The sequence below is a fragment of the Anthonomus grandis genome, chromosome 22 (genome assembly GCF_022605725.1).
Source record: "Anthonomus grandis grandis chromosome 22, icAntGran1.3, whole genome shotgun sequence".
NCBI classification, from domain to species: domain Eukaryota; kingdom Metazoa; phylum Arthropoda; class Insecta; order Coleoptera; family Curculionidae; genus Anthonomus; species Anthonomus grandis.
In genome coordinates, this window is record NC_065567.1 from 40,561,665 (window position 1) to 40,574,736 (window position 13,072).

The following is a 13,072-nucleotide window of genomic DNA, read 5'->3' on the forward strand; positions in this document are numbered from 1 at the left end:
AGGATTAATAGCAAAAGTAATTTCGGCTTTTTTATAATAGACTGAATTTATTGTAACTAGTAGACAAGAGAAAAATAGAAAGAAATTAAGAACACTGCTCTCGCTACACAATCTACTAGTAATCTTCTTTTTTGCGGCTGCGTCGCCTGGCGGTATACACTAAATGTTCGTTCGGACTACAGTGGTCTCGCACAAAAAATAAATGTCAAAAATATATATAAGTGTTATTTAACAACAGGGTATTCTATTTAAAAATCAAAGTTGCTAACGTTTTGATATATGTGGAAACGTCGCAATTCTGATGATAAAGCGTGGTTTATTAAACAACGCTTAATATATCCTTTCGATTTGCCTAATGATGTCGTGATCAAGGAAATCCTCAGGCACCTAAGGAAACCTGTACAGCAGCACCACTGATCAATACTCTTTGGTAAAATCTAATAAAAGTAAATTCTAAAAATCGGCTTTCAACCCGTCAACGTCTTATCCAGTTTATGCCAGTTTAGCAATTGACTGCATCATTCCTACACAGAACACATAGTGATTGTACCATCTATCTCCCAAAAAAAATACCTATCGATCTTAAAGTACGTACGTATATCGATCTCTTTTCTCTCTTCTCGCTCTATTGTTATTTTAGATTACCCAGAACCCCTTTTCTGATATTGCCTACCAGTTCTACAACAACGAATAATCATGAAAATATTTTTCTTTACTTACAGCCTTTCACCTATCTAGCAATATCGCGAATGCCTTTGCATTTAACTGGTTCGTAGAAAAAGAATGTCGATGGTGAAAAGAGAGAAAAAGATCTTGCTAATGGGATTTATTACAATGTTTTTATCAAGAGGGAACACAAAGGATGGAGAACGGGGAAAGGAGCTAAATAAGGTTGGGAAAAGTATTAGTATTCGGGACAATCGCTTACGAGTTGAGTTCTTAAATCAACAGTGTAGACAAAAATTTAAAATTGGCTAATAAATATTTTGGAAAATGTGCCTACGAGTTTAGACAACTGTTGTTTTGAAAATAGCGGACATTTTGAAAATGTTCATTAATTGATATAAAATATTTAAAGAGGGAGACATTTTGTTTTTTACTCTTTCAGGTATTGTTAAAAGTAAATAAGGGTGGTTTATTTTTTAAACCAGTATACCTATATGAATATTACAAATTAGATCCTATTTTTCATAGTACTTCTGGAAGCAACATTTTAATTTTCCAAAACAAAGCGGAATCTTAATCTTTTTTGCTACAAATAGTGAATCTCCTACGAGTAGTACGCATGGGTTGATGGCTACTTGACATTACTCTTATTGATTTTGAGACAGTTGGTTTGTGATTCTTTATGGGTAGCGATAATTCAACGTTAGACACTGATAGTAACATGCTTTAGACCAGACTATTGGCAACAAGTCCTTCTGAAACATGCCTTCTAAAATCTTTGATTGATGATTTAAGAGTTGTTTTTACTAATTTATTTATAATGAAAGCGTTTACGACTGCTGTATCAAAAAAAAAGAAGAAAATTCCATCCCACCATTTATGACTTTTTTTTATCGATACTTAACGTGATCTCAGTTGATCATAATTGTCAATTAAATTAATTTTTTTTATTATAATCTGTAAGTATAATGGGGCAATGCACTTCTTTATGTCTTCGATCTTTCTCCTTTCTTTTTACTTCAGTGCTTGAAGGGGGATTACGATAATTAGATAACAAATGTACTGGACGTTTTATCGCGACATTTTACAGCCGCTAATCCTGAATTACTTAGATCCCAATCGTATTCCCCGCGCTTTCATTCTTTGTCGGCTTTGAATTTTGGTACATATTTCCTTGTGGAATCAGCAGTACCGCAAGCATTCAACTTATATTCAAAAAGTTTTTTGCATCAGTGGTACGCTAGAAAAATAATTATCAATCAAAATAGACTTATAAACTTTACTTACTAGTCCAGAGGTCATAGTTTTAACTACTCGAGTCTCTAAATTGTGCTCAACTCCATTCCCTAAAGTTTTAAAATTGTAACACTAACCCGTTAAATCAATATGCATGTTTTTTATCGTTTCTTTTTTTTAACGTAAGCGCATAAAATCAATAACGTAATAACAAATACTGTAAGTAAAATAAACTATAAATTCTAATAAAAAAAAATAAAATAATTATTTCTAAATGCAACTCTAAAAGTTTGCGTTATTGCCAAATGCCTACATGGTGGTTTTGGTTAGTCATAATAGGGTGAAGATGTCACATGCCAGTGGGGTTATCTCGGGTAAGTATGGAACATGAAACATAATAAAACAGATCAATCTGGTTTTATTCTTTAGAAGAAAAGAGTTTTGTCACTAGGGTGTGTGTTTTAAAACTGAAGAAATCAGAGTTGAAGGATATTGTATATCCATACCATCGTACTATCCAGATTCATAGAGTCAAAGTGAATGTAGAGCTTTTTTATTAACTGAATAAAGATGTTCTCTCTCAACTTCAGCAACATCATTGAATACACCGTGAGACACACTTTGGGACTGGGTTGCAAATAGGACTTTTTTTGCATTAGGTGTCTTTGAGTAATTATGCTCACTTTGCATTTTAATTCGATGTGGTGACCATCGAATAGCGTGCCAGGTAAGTATTACAGGATTATCAGGGCTGATCAAATTGGAAGCACAAAAGTGTTAGGAAGGATGGATTCGAAATTTAAAATATCTATTATTTCTGTGACTGTCTGGCTGAGGCTTGGCTTGTTTTCCACATTTCCACCAAAAAAGACTGTCGGGTCGTCAAATATGATAGTTAAAATGTCATTAACGTCATATTTGACATACGCCAAAACTTAGACAATAAGAATCCGTCGACCATCTTGGGTGGCAGACTATTCCGCCCCGCCATATACAACCTTCAGACCCATGAAGTGAATTAAAACTGCACGGCTAATAAGTTTGGCGCGCAGTGGGAGAAATTTAGTGGATTTGAAAAACGGACACTCAGTTTTTAGTACAGACTGATTCTGCAGGCCCAGATTGCTCACTTTTATATTATACTTATCTGTATTATATTATACTTGTATTATATTATACTTACGTGGTACTTATACCTCTTGCACACACACGCAGTTGTATTCAGTTAAAATGGTTTGTCACGATTTAGTTTTGTCTTGTAATCTGCTTGCTTGTGCAATAAAGAAAAAGCAAAGAAAATGGTTAGTTAACAGAAGAAAATGGACCAAAGAATGGTTGCTTAAGAGAAATAGTTATTCGGATGTCAATTTCCTAGCCGACTTAAGATTTGAAAAACAGGATTGGTTTAATTATCTAAGAATGGACGAGGAAACCTTTGATTATTAGAAGCAACCCTTAGATTTCTTGCAACTGGTCGAACGTATGAGGATTTAAAGTTTTTAATAATAATGAGTCACTAATATAGTCCATAATATCACCCCAGGCGTTGGCGCAAATTATACTAGAGACATGCAGAGCAATATGCAACTTATTAAAATAAGTGGGTACATAAAAAAAAATAATGCCCAAAATTCAAATCAAATTTAAATTCAAAAAACACAAATAACGAAGAGTGTACAGAGCTTTCATTTCAAAACGATCCACCCTTAATAACATTCTTAAAAAAATTATAAACACTTCAAATTAGATATACAGGGGGACGTTTAATTATGCATTTACTGCAGTTCTGTCAATCACCTCCTCACCTTCAGCTAACCTCACTTTAATATGTCAAATGGAAACCCCATCGTGTGATACATCATAGTAAGGAGCGTAAAATTCTCTATTCAACGGTACCAAAAAAAATGAAATCGGTAAATGTGTAAGCAAATAGTTAGCGAAAGTGTCTAGAAATAATGAATATTTTATTTACGCCAAACTTTGGTATGTCAAATGGCTACCCCATGGTGTGATACATTATTTTAAAGGGCATTCATTATGCTATCAATGGTTGTAAAAAAAAATAAAATTGATTGACCAAGAAGCAATTAAAGTGTAAATCGGTAGGGTAGAAAAACAAATTTAATTAGTTTAACAAATTTATTTTATTCAATGTTCAAAATGCGCGCCGTTATTAGCAAGACAATAAAAAAGCCTATTTTCAAACTCCTTATGAACATTGGCAAGGGTCTGCCCACTAATTTCTCTGCATTCTTGAAATATTCTATTTTTTAAATTCTCAATACTCTCAGGTGGGGTTTTATAAACTTTGCTTTTTAGGGACCCAAAGAAAAAAGTCTAGTGGGGTTAGGTCCGGAGACCGCGCAGGCCATTCGATTGCACCACGTCTGCCAATCCACTTTTCTCGAAAATTTTCATCAAGCCACTCTCGAACTACCAAAGTGTAGTGCGCGGGAGCTCCGTCCTGCTGAAAATGTATATTATTTTCATTCAATAATATAGCACCATGTTGATCTACTTGATTTTCCATAGATTGGATGATGGAAGGGTATATTGCATTTTTTAAAAGGTTTAAATAAATTTCGCCAGTCAAATTTTCTTCCAAAAAAAATGGCCCGATTATTTTATTCCCATAAATTCCTGCCCAAACATTAATTTTTTGGGGACATTGGGTATGGCCTTCCCGAAAAACATGCGGATTTTCATTATCCCAGTATCTACAGTTATGTCTGTTCACCAGGCCATTTAAAAAAAAGGTCGATTCGTCACTGAAGCAAATGTTCTTCAATACACATTCTTTACTTAAAAAAATAAATAATTTGCTTGAAATAAATGTACTGTTTGTTACCACACATTTTAACTTCTAAATTGCTTCTATTTTTTTTTTGATGATCTATTATAAAAATGTAAAATACCAAAGTTTGGCGTAAATAAAATATTCATTATTTCTAGATATTTTCGCTAACTATTTGCTTACATATTTACCGATTTCATTTTTTTTGATACCGTTGAATAGAGAATTTTATTCTGCTTTTTTACGCTGCTTACTATGATGTATCACACGATGGGGGTTCCGATTTGGCATATTAAAGTGAGGTTAGCTGGAGGTGAGGAGGTGATTGACAGAACTTCAGTAAATGCATAATTAAACGTCCCCCTGTATATCTAATTTGACGTGTTGGTAAATCATTATTACAGGACATTATTGGCTAAACGGTTGCAAATCATGAAAATTTCCCACAGTTCGACTATCGATTCGGCTTCGACTACCAATTTAGAATTTCAATTTAAGCAACACAGTTCAGCTTCAAACAACGTATCCTTAATTAGCTTCTCAGCAAATATTTGCTGTTTATTTTGCAAGTTTCGTAGTTTGGATAGCTTTGCCTGTAGAATCGAACTAGTCCTCCCGATTTTCTAATTGTGCACACACCTTTGATAACAATGTGTTAACTGGATCTTCCGTATCATTAGGAATGTGGACCTCAGTATTTTGATTGCTCGGTGGGCTCTGAAAATAATTTGAAATATTTATTTTTGTTCTTATTTTATAATTAATATAATAATATTATGCAGTCTTTTTTTCAGTTTATACAATCTGAAGAAGACTGGAGAACCGCAAAACAGTTTGAACAGAGATGGGATTTTCCCCACTGTTTGGAAGCAGTGGATGGAAAATACGTTATAGTCCCCCCTCCAGATCCTACTTTTATATTTATTATAAAGGAACGCACAGCATGGTATTAATGGCAATTGCCAATGCAAACTATGAATTTCTAATGGTAGATTTCGGTATTAATGGTCAAATTACTGATGGAGATATTTTGGAATATACCCGCTTTTATGAAAACCTTGTTACCAAAGGATTAAAATTACCTAAAGCCGATAAACCTACTAATAATAAGTTCTCTTGGTATTTGTCGGCGATCAAGCTTGCAAACGGATTTTTTAAAACCGTTTATTTAAAGAGACTTATCCAATGAAACTAGAATATGTAATTATAAATTATCCAAGGCAAGAAGGATAATAGAGAACGTTTTTGGAATATTGGCAGCGAGATTTAGAATTTTGCATACAGCAATCGCGTTACAGCCCGATAATATTATTAATGTTGTACTATCGTGTGTTACCTAATTTTTTAAGAAAATGTTCCATACGTATCTACACTGAGGATTTAGATTTTGTCGATTGTGGAAAAGTGAATGACCTACAAATTGGACACAACAGAAATTTAGCACGAGATGCAAAGCTTATGTAAACGTGATATGTTTGGTAATGTTTTTCATTAAAAAAATCAGTTATATGTCAATATTATGTTTCTTTATCTTGATGTTATACTAAAGAAATATGAGTTATTCGTTAGTTAAATTTAACACCCTGTACCTCGAAAACGAAGGTTTCATTTACAAGTTCATTTTACAAGTTCTGTGATCTATTTATTACTAAAATTTTCCATATAATTGTATATATAATTATAGCGATTCCTTTATTCCATGTTCCTCATTTTCTTGACTACTGGTGGATGCTTGATATGGTGCATGCGGTATCTCTTGATCACTTAAAAACAGCAATAGATCATAATACCACAAATCCGGGGTATAAACATCTTCTGAGCCGACCCCGCTTACTTTGCTTTTTAAAACTTTTTTTAGTTCTTTTCAAAAGCAACTTCTTAGGTTATTATTTTTTGTGTCCGCTTGAGATTTTCTCTGGAGAGTTACCCTCAAGAGTTAAACTGAAAACTGGCGGCCGCAATTTTTTAGTAAAAAAGAAATAAAAACAAATAGTGAAATGCATGTGTTGGGTTAAATGACAGATTCAGCGTAGATTACAATTTGGTGCATGTCCTTCATTAAGAAGGGAACTTTAGATTGAAGATGCAATACAATTTTGTAATTTCGTTCGTATGAATGCAGTTCAGGTTCAGTATATTGTAGATTTAGTTGGACCATCACGTGCAAAATAAAATATAAAAATGAAAGATACAATTTCCGTTCGCAAAAATGTAATAGTTACCTTACGTCCTTTAACATAAGGTTATTATTATGTACACAGATGATACGTCGAAACTCGATGACATACGTAATTTTCAGGTGATTCTTATAGCAGTCTGCAATATTTGTTCTAAGTACCTATTGGTACTAAGGGTAGAATATCTATAGGTAGCGCCTGCAATTTAAAATGTATTAAAAGGTTCGCACATAAAGGTAAACAAACATATTTTTATTTAAATAAAAGATATACTTATAGCTTACTTTGCTTTTCAAAAATTTTTTTAGTTCTTTTCAAAAGGAACTTCTTAGGTTATTATTTTTTGTGTCCGCTTGAGATTTTCTCTCGAGAGTTACCCTCAAGTGTTTTACTAAAAAATGGCTGCCGCAATTTTTTAGTAAAAAAGAAACAAAAACAAATAGTGAAATGCATGTGTTGGGTCAAATGCCGGATTCAGCGTAGATTACAATTTGGTGCATGTTCTACATTAAGAAGAGAACTTTAGATTGAAGATGCAATACAATTTTGTAATTTTGTTCGTATGAATGCAGTTCAGGTTCAGTATATTGCAGATTTAGTTGGACCATCACGTGCAAAATAAAATATAAAAATGAGAGATGCAATTTCCGTTCGCAAAAATATAATAGTTACCTTACGTCCTTTAACATAAGGTTATTATTATGTACACAGATGATACGTCGAAACTCGATGACGTACGTAATTTTCAGGTGATTCTTATAGCAGTCTGCAATATTTGTTCTAAGTACCTATTGGTACTATGGGTAGAATATCTATAGGTAGCGCCTGCAATTTAAAATGTATTAAAAGGTTCGCATATAAAGGTAAACAAACATATTTTTATTTAAATAAAAGATATACTTATAGCTTACTTTGCTTTTCAAACCTTTTTTTAGTTCTTTTCAAAAGGAACTTCTTAGGTTATTATTTTTTGTGTCCGCTTGAGATTTTCTCTCGAGAGTTACCCTCAAGAGTTAAACTGAAAACTGGCTGCCCCAATTTTTTAGTAAAAAAGAAATATAAACAAATAGTGAAATGCATGTGTTGGGTCAAATGACAGATTCAGCGTAGATTACAATTTGGTGCATGTCCTTCATTAAGAAGGGAACTTTAGATTGAAGATGCAATACAATTTTGTAATTTCGTTCGTATGAATGCAGTTTAGGTTCAGTATATTGTAGATTTAGTTGGACCATCACGTGCAAAATAAAATATAAAAATGAAAGATGCAATTTCCGTTCGCAAAAATGTAATAGTTACCTTACGTCCTTTAACATAAGGTTATTATTATGTACACAGATGATACGTCGAAACTCGATGACATACGTAATTTTCAGGTGATTCTTATAGCAGTCTGCAATATTTGTTCTAAGTACCTATTGGTACTATGGGTAGAATATCTATAGGTAGCGCCTGCAATTTAAAATGTATTAAAAGGTTCGCACATAAAGGTAAACAAACATATTTTTATTTAAATAAAAGATATACTTATAGCTTACTTTGCTTTTTAAACCTTTTTTTAGTTCTTTTCAAAAGGAACTTCTTAGGTTATTATTTTTTGTGTCCGCTTGAGATTTTCTCTCGAGAGTTACCCTCAAGAGTTTTACTAAAAACTGGCTGCCGCAATTTTTTAGTAAAAAAGAAACAAAAACAAATAGTGAAATGCATGTGTTGGGTCAAATGCCGGATTCAGCGTAGATTACAATTTGGTGCATGTTCTACATTAAGAAGAAAACTTTAGATTGAAGATGCACAACAATTTTGTAATTTCGTTCGTATGAATGCAGTTCAGGTTCAGTATATTATAGAATTAGTTGGACCATCACGTGCAAAACAAAATATAAAAATGAGAGATGCAATTTCCGTTCGCAAAAATATAATAGTTACCTTACGTCCTTTAACATAAGGTTATTATTATGTACACAGATGATACGTCGAAACTCGATGACGTACGTAATTTTCAGGTGCTTCTTATAGCAGTCTGCAATATTTGTTCTAAGTACCTATTGGTACTATGGGTAGAATATCTATAGGTAGCGCCTGCAATTTACAATGTATTAAAAGGCTCGCACATAAAGGTAAACATACATATTTTTATTTTAATAAAAGATATCTACATTAACCTAGTGTAGGAAGGGTATATTAATGAAAATGAAGTGGTATTAGCCTCTTGGGGTACTACGTAAATAGGAGATGGCATGAGAGTAGACAGATTAAAGGCTGATGAACTGTACTGTATCTCTTCCTCCTTTACTGTGCAAGAAATAGCTTTGCGAATTTCAGTCTTAAATCTTCTCTTAAAAAGTAACTGCGTAGTTCTCTTAATTCCATAGCAACATATTGCCTGAACTCTTCTTTTGCAGATTCTCCAATGCAGATTTAAAAAGTTGATCTTAATATTATATTATTATTACAAGTAAATTTGAATAAGTACGTATAAATATTAAAATTACTTAAATTGGTCTTTATTCAATTCCACTAGGTAATGGTTAGGCATAGCGGATTCATTTAATGTGCTTTGGAATTTTCCACATTGTCTCGAGGCACTTGACGAAAAACATATTATGATGTTACCTTTGGTTACACCATATAAATACTAAGCCTTGCTGAGACCCGTTGGCTAGCTTGTACGGATTGGCTTGGGGGGTTTACGGTTGGCCCCCAAGGGTTACCATTGTTTTGGTAGGGTGTGGGTCTAAAAAGGTGGTTCATTGGGCGCCACACACGATTCGTAAGGTAAACCCACTAACATACCTCCGTGTGTAGGGACAGTGAGATAAATAAATTTGCATAAAATAAAAGATATCACAATTTATTGGTACCATTTCCTGGTGGTGTGGAACCTACTTGGTATTACTCGCTTGCCCCCTTTGTACTTTTAGGTAACTCAAAGTCAGCCTCAGTGTAAGGTAAATTCAGTACAGTTCAAATAAGCAGCTTATAATAATGGCAGATTAAATAGCTGATTGAATAAATCTTAAATAGAGCAGATTAAATACTGTCTGAATATAGCAGCCGATGACCTGAAATAAAATGCAAATTTCCTCATGCTTCAAAAACAATAAATATCTGACATTACATTAACAAAATTTTAAGGAAGGTGTTCAAATTAAAAAAACTACGAAAGGATTAAACTTAGAGTATATCCGTGGTACTCACCTTGGCTGTGGATTACCCCTTCTTAATTTAAAAAGAACCTCAAAAATACTGGCCGGCACTAAATATGGCCTAAGCCAACTTGAACGGTCGGCTGTTCAGATCACAAAGAAAGCTTAACGTGGTATCTTTAATAAAGAAACTCAAATGTAGATTCACCGGAACTCAAAAAATGACAGTGTCAAAAAATCCACAGAAGGCCACCACCTAAGCGTGACGCTTTCAAATAATCAAATGACTATATTTTGCATAAATGAAAGTGTAATTATTCAAATTAAAGAAAAATATTGATATTGACAATTTTTTATTAAATCCTAAAATAATGAAAATAAGTCCGACGAATCTACATTGTTGTGAAAACACAGCTTATTAAAAATATAGTAATTCCATCTGATCTGACTACCTGCCCGCAATCCGTCAATGTTATGCCGGCCCATAAGGTCACCATAATAAGAAGATCACGAAATATTAACGTATAGTGAAATGTTCAAACAGACATTCCGAAACATGGGCAACCTGCACTCTGCCAAGTTAAACAGAGAAAAACTGAATTATTTTGTAAATAATATTGTAAACGAAAAATATAAAATAACGGCGAATGCCAGAAAATTCCAAGTAAGTTTCTGTAAATAGAGAATAACAAAATATTTACCAAATTACGTTATCGTAAGGTCATACATAACACAAAATTAATATGAATGATAAACCAAATCTTATCTAAATAACAAAATACCTAGTTATCTTAACAATTGCCGCATCACGATATAGAGAGTGAAGACCTTAAACACTATGCGTAGATGGTTGCCTAAAAGTATTGTTAAATAGCCAGTACCCAATGCCATCTATGCACACTCTGAGAAAGGGAATGGTACTATAGATTTTTAGGTTTCGCCATTTTATAAGTAAAAGGGAACATTGAGGTTGTTACATTTGAAATTATTCTAACTTAAAATTGATATGTTTCAGTATTGTGACACAAGCTCCAGAAGTCATTATTACCAGCAGAAGTCATTATTATAATTATAAAGGGTCATACAGTATTGTTTTGTTAGCAGCGGTAGATCCACTATAGAATTATTCTTTGCATCACCGTTCTTCTGTGATCTATATGGTAGGTATTCATGTTATATGTTGAAATACAAAAGCACACACGTGTGTTATTTCGCAACGAACCAGAATCAGCAGTTCTAGGAATTGTCAAAAATACCATTTCCGTCGATTAGCAAACCGGTGGCCTGATTCCTTTACCATGGGAACCGCTGACGCAGCTCTACTATTGTCTACGCCCGATGCTCCTACCATGGGAACCGCTGACACCGCTGTACTATTTTGTATAAATACAGCACACACAATAATTTTAAGTTAGTTCTGTAAGATTAATTTTAAGTTGTATATTTAATCTATGTCCATTTGAATTTTAAAGTTTTAATAATTATATTAATGAAATAATAAATCCCTTATTAAATAAACCTATTTTAAAAAGCGAAATCGACTTTTAAAGTGATAACAATTGACGCAGTCGGTAGGATCCGTAAAACGTCAACAGAACAAGAGAATTCTAACTGTTAACGGCGGATTCCAATCCCTCAAACGGACAACGGACCATCTTCAGGACTCCCAGAGAGCAAACAAGGCGTCCTCACTCATTGGCACAGGCAGTGGAACATCGTTGGAAAACCTTTGTTTGTTCTGACCAATAGAGAACAAGACAACTCCAACCCAACCCAACCGCTAAACTAGATAATGAAGAAACAGAAATTGGACCCTATAAGCTTTCGGAGATATTTTCAATTATCCCTGAGTATGAAGGTGATCAAATCTACTTAAACACCTTTATTAGTTCGTGCGATTGTGCAAATAATATGGCTATAAACGATCAAAAAACTTTACTCACTCTATTTATAAAAAATAAACTTAAAGGCAGAGCTGCCCAACTAATAAATTCAACAAATCGTATGCAGAGATAAAGCAACTTCTTAATCTTCATTTTGGAGATTCTAGAGATTTATCGTCTCTTATTCAAGACCTACAACGACTTAGGCAACTCTCAAATGAATCCCCTCTTACATTTTTCAATCGCTTAGAAATTCTAAACTCATGCATTTTTATGCTTCCATACAAAAATCTTTACTAAATGCTGATCAAAAACTTGCTCAAAGCAATCTAATAGATACTATGGCTCTAAATACCCTTCTTACTGGTTTGGAACCTAGATTAGGCCAAATCATTCGTGCAGGAAATCCAAGAGATCTTTTAGATGCTCAATCGAGAATTCGTAGAGAACTGCAACTCTCTTATTTTGAAACCCAGAAACCTTCCCCTAGGGCGGTCATACTTCCAAAACCTCAACAACAAACTATTAGAAGACCTTTACTTCAACCACCTAAATGTTATAATTGTGGCCGTATAGGACACTATACCAATGACCGTCGCGTTTCTCAAACACAGCGATCTAATTATTCTTATAACAATAATAATATTCATAACCAGAGTATGCAACAAAGACCGAATACGAGTATACACCAGCCACAAGCTGAACGCTTTCCACCAACGCAGACTCATTACAAACGACCTCAACCTAGCTCAACTCAATACTTCTTCCGTTTTTCCGGTATTCAGAAAAATCCAAACTATGTAGACAACAATCAACATCGTACCCATCATATGAATTCTATTAATTCTGATATACGAGACTCCAACGAATATCATAATAATCAAGAATCCCACTTAGAAGAGGATCAGAATTATTATTCTTATAATAACCAAAACGAGGAAATTAGTCAAGACACCGTAATACCTGAAAGCGACTACCAAAATTTTCGGGCACTTTCAGATCAAAACCACCCTCCGGAAGACAACAACCTATTATACATCCAAAATACTATTCAAACATTGAACCTAGACGACTTGAACCCACACCTGAACTTCCCCGAACAAAAGTTTCTCTAAATCCACTTCTTACCGTCAATGCGAAAAATTTATATTACATTAAAGATGCTTCCAA

The 13,072-nt window shown here is 33.7% G+C and overlaps 1 long non-coding RNA gene across 5 annotated transcripts; it reads right to left on the reverse strand.

Moving 5' to 3' along the window:
• Window positions 1–3,852: 3,852 nt before the first annotated feature.
• On the reverse strand, window positions 3,853–10,624 carry LOC126749111 (uncharacterized). Of its 5 annotated transcripts, XR_007664890.1 has the most exons (6): window positions 10,472–10,624; window positions 10,072–10,411; window positions 9,001–9,935; window positions 8,800–8,952; window positions 8,173–8,325; window positions 4,816–5,413 (listed from the first exon to the last, which is right to left on the reverse strand). It is a non-coding gene; the product is annotated as an uncharacterized LOC126749111 (long non-coding RNA). The 5 variants fall into 5 exon arrangements; XR_007664888.1 differs by lacking the exon at window positions 4,816–5,413 and adding an exon at window positions 3,853–4,369 and having other exon boundaries at window positions 8,800–9,935; window positions 10,472–10,623; XR_007664887.1 differs by lacking the exons at window positions 4,816–5,413; window positions 8,173–8,325 and adding exons at window positions 3,853–4,369; window positions 7,546–7,698 and having other exon boundaries at window positions 8,800–9,935; window positions 10,472–10,622.
• Window positions 10,625–13,072: the final 2,448 nt, after the last annotated feature.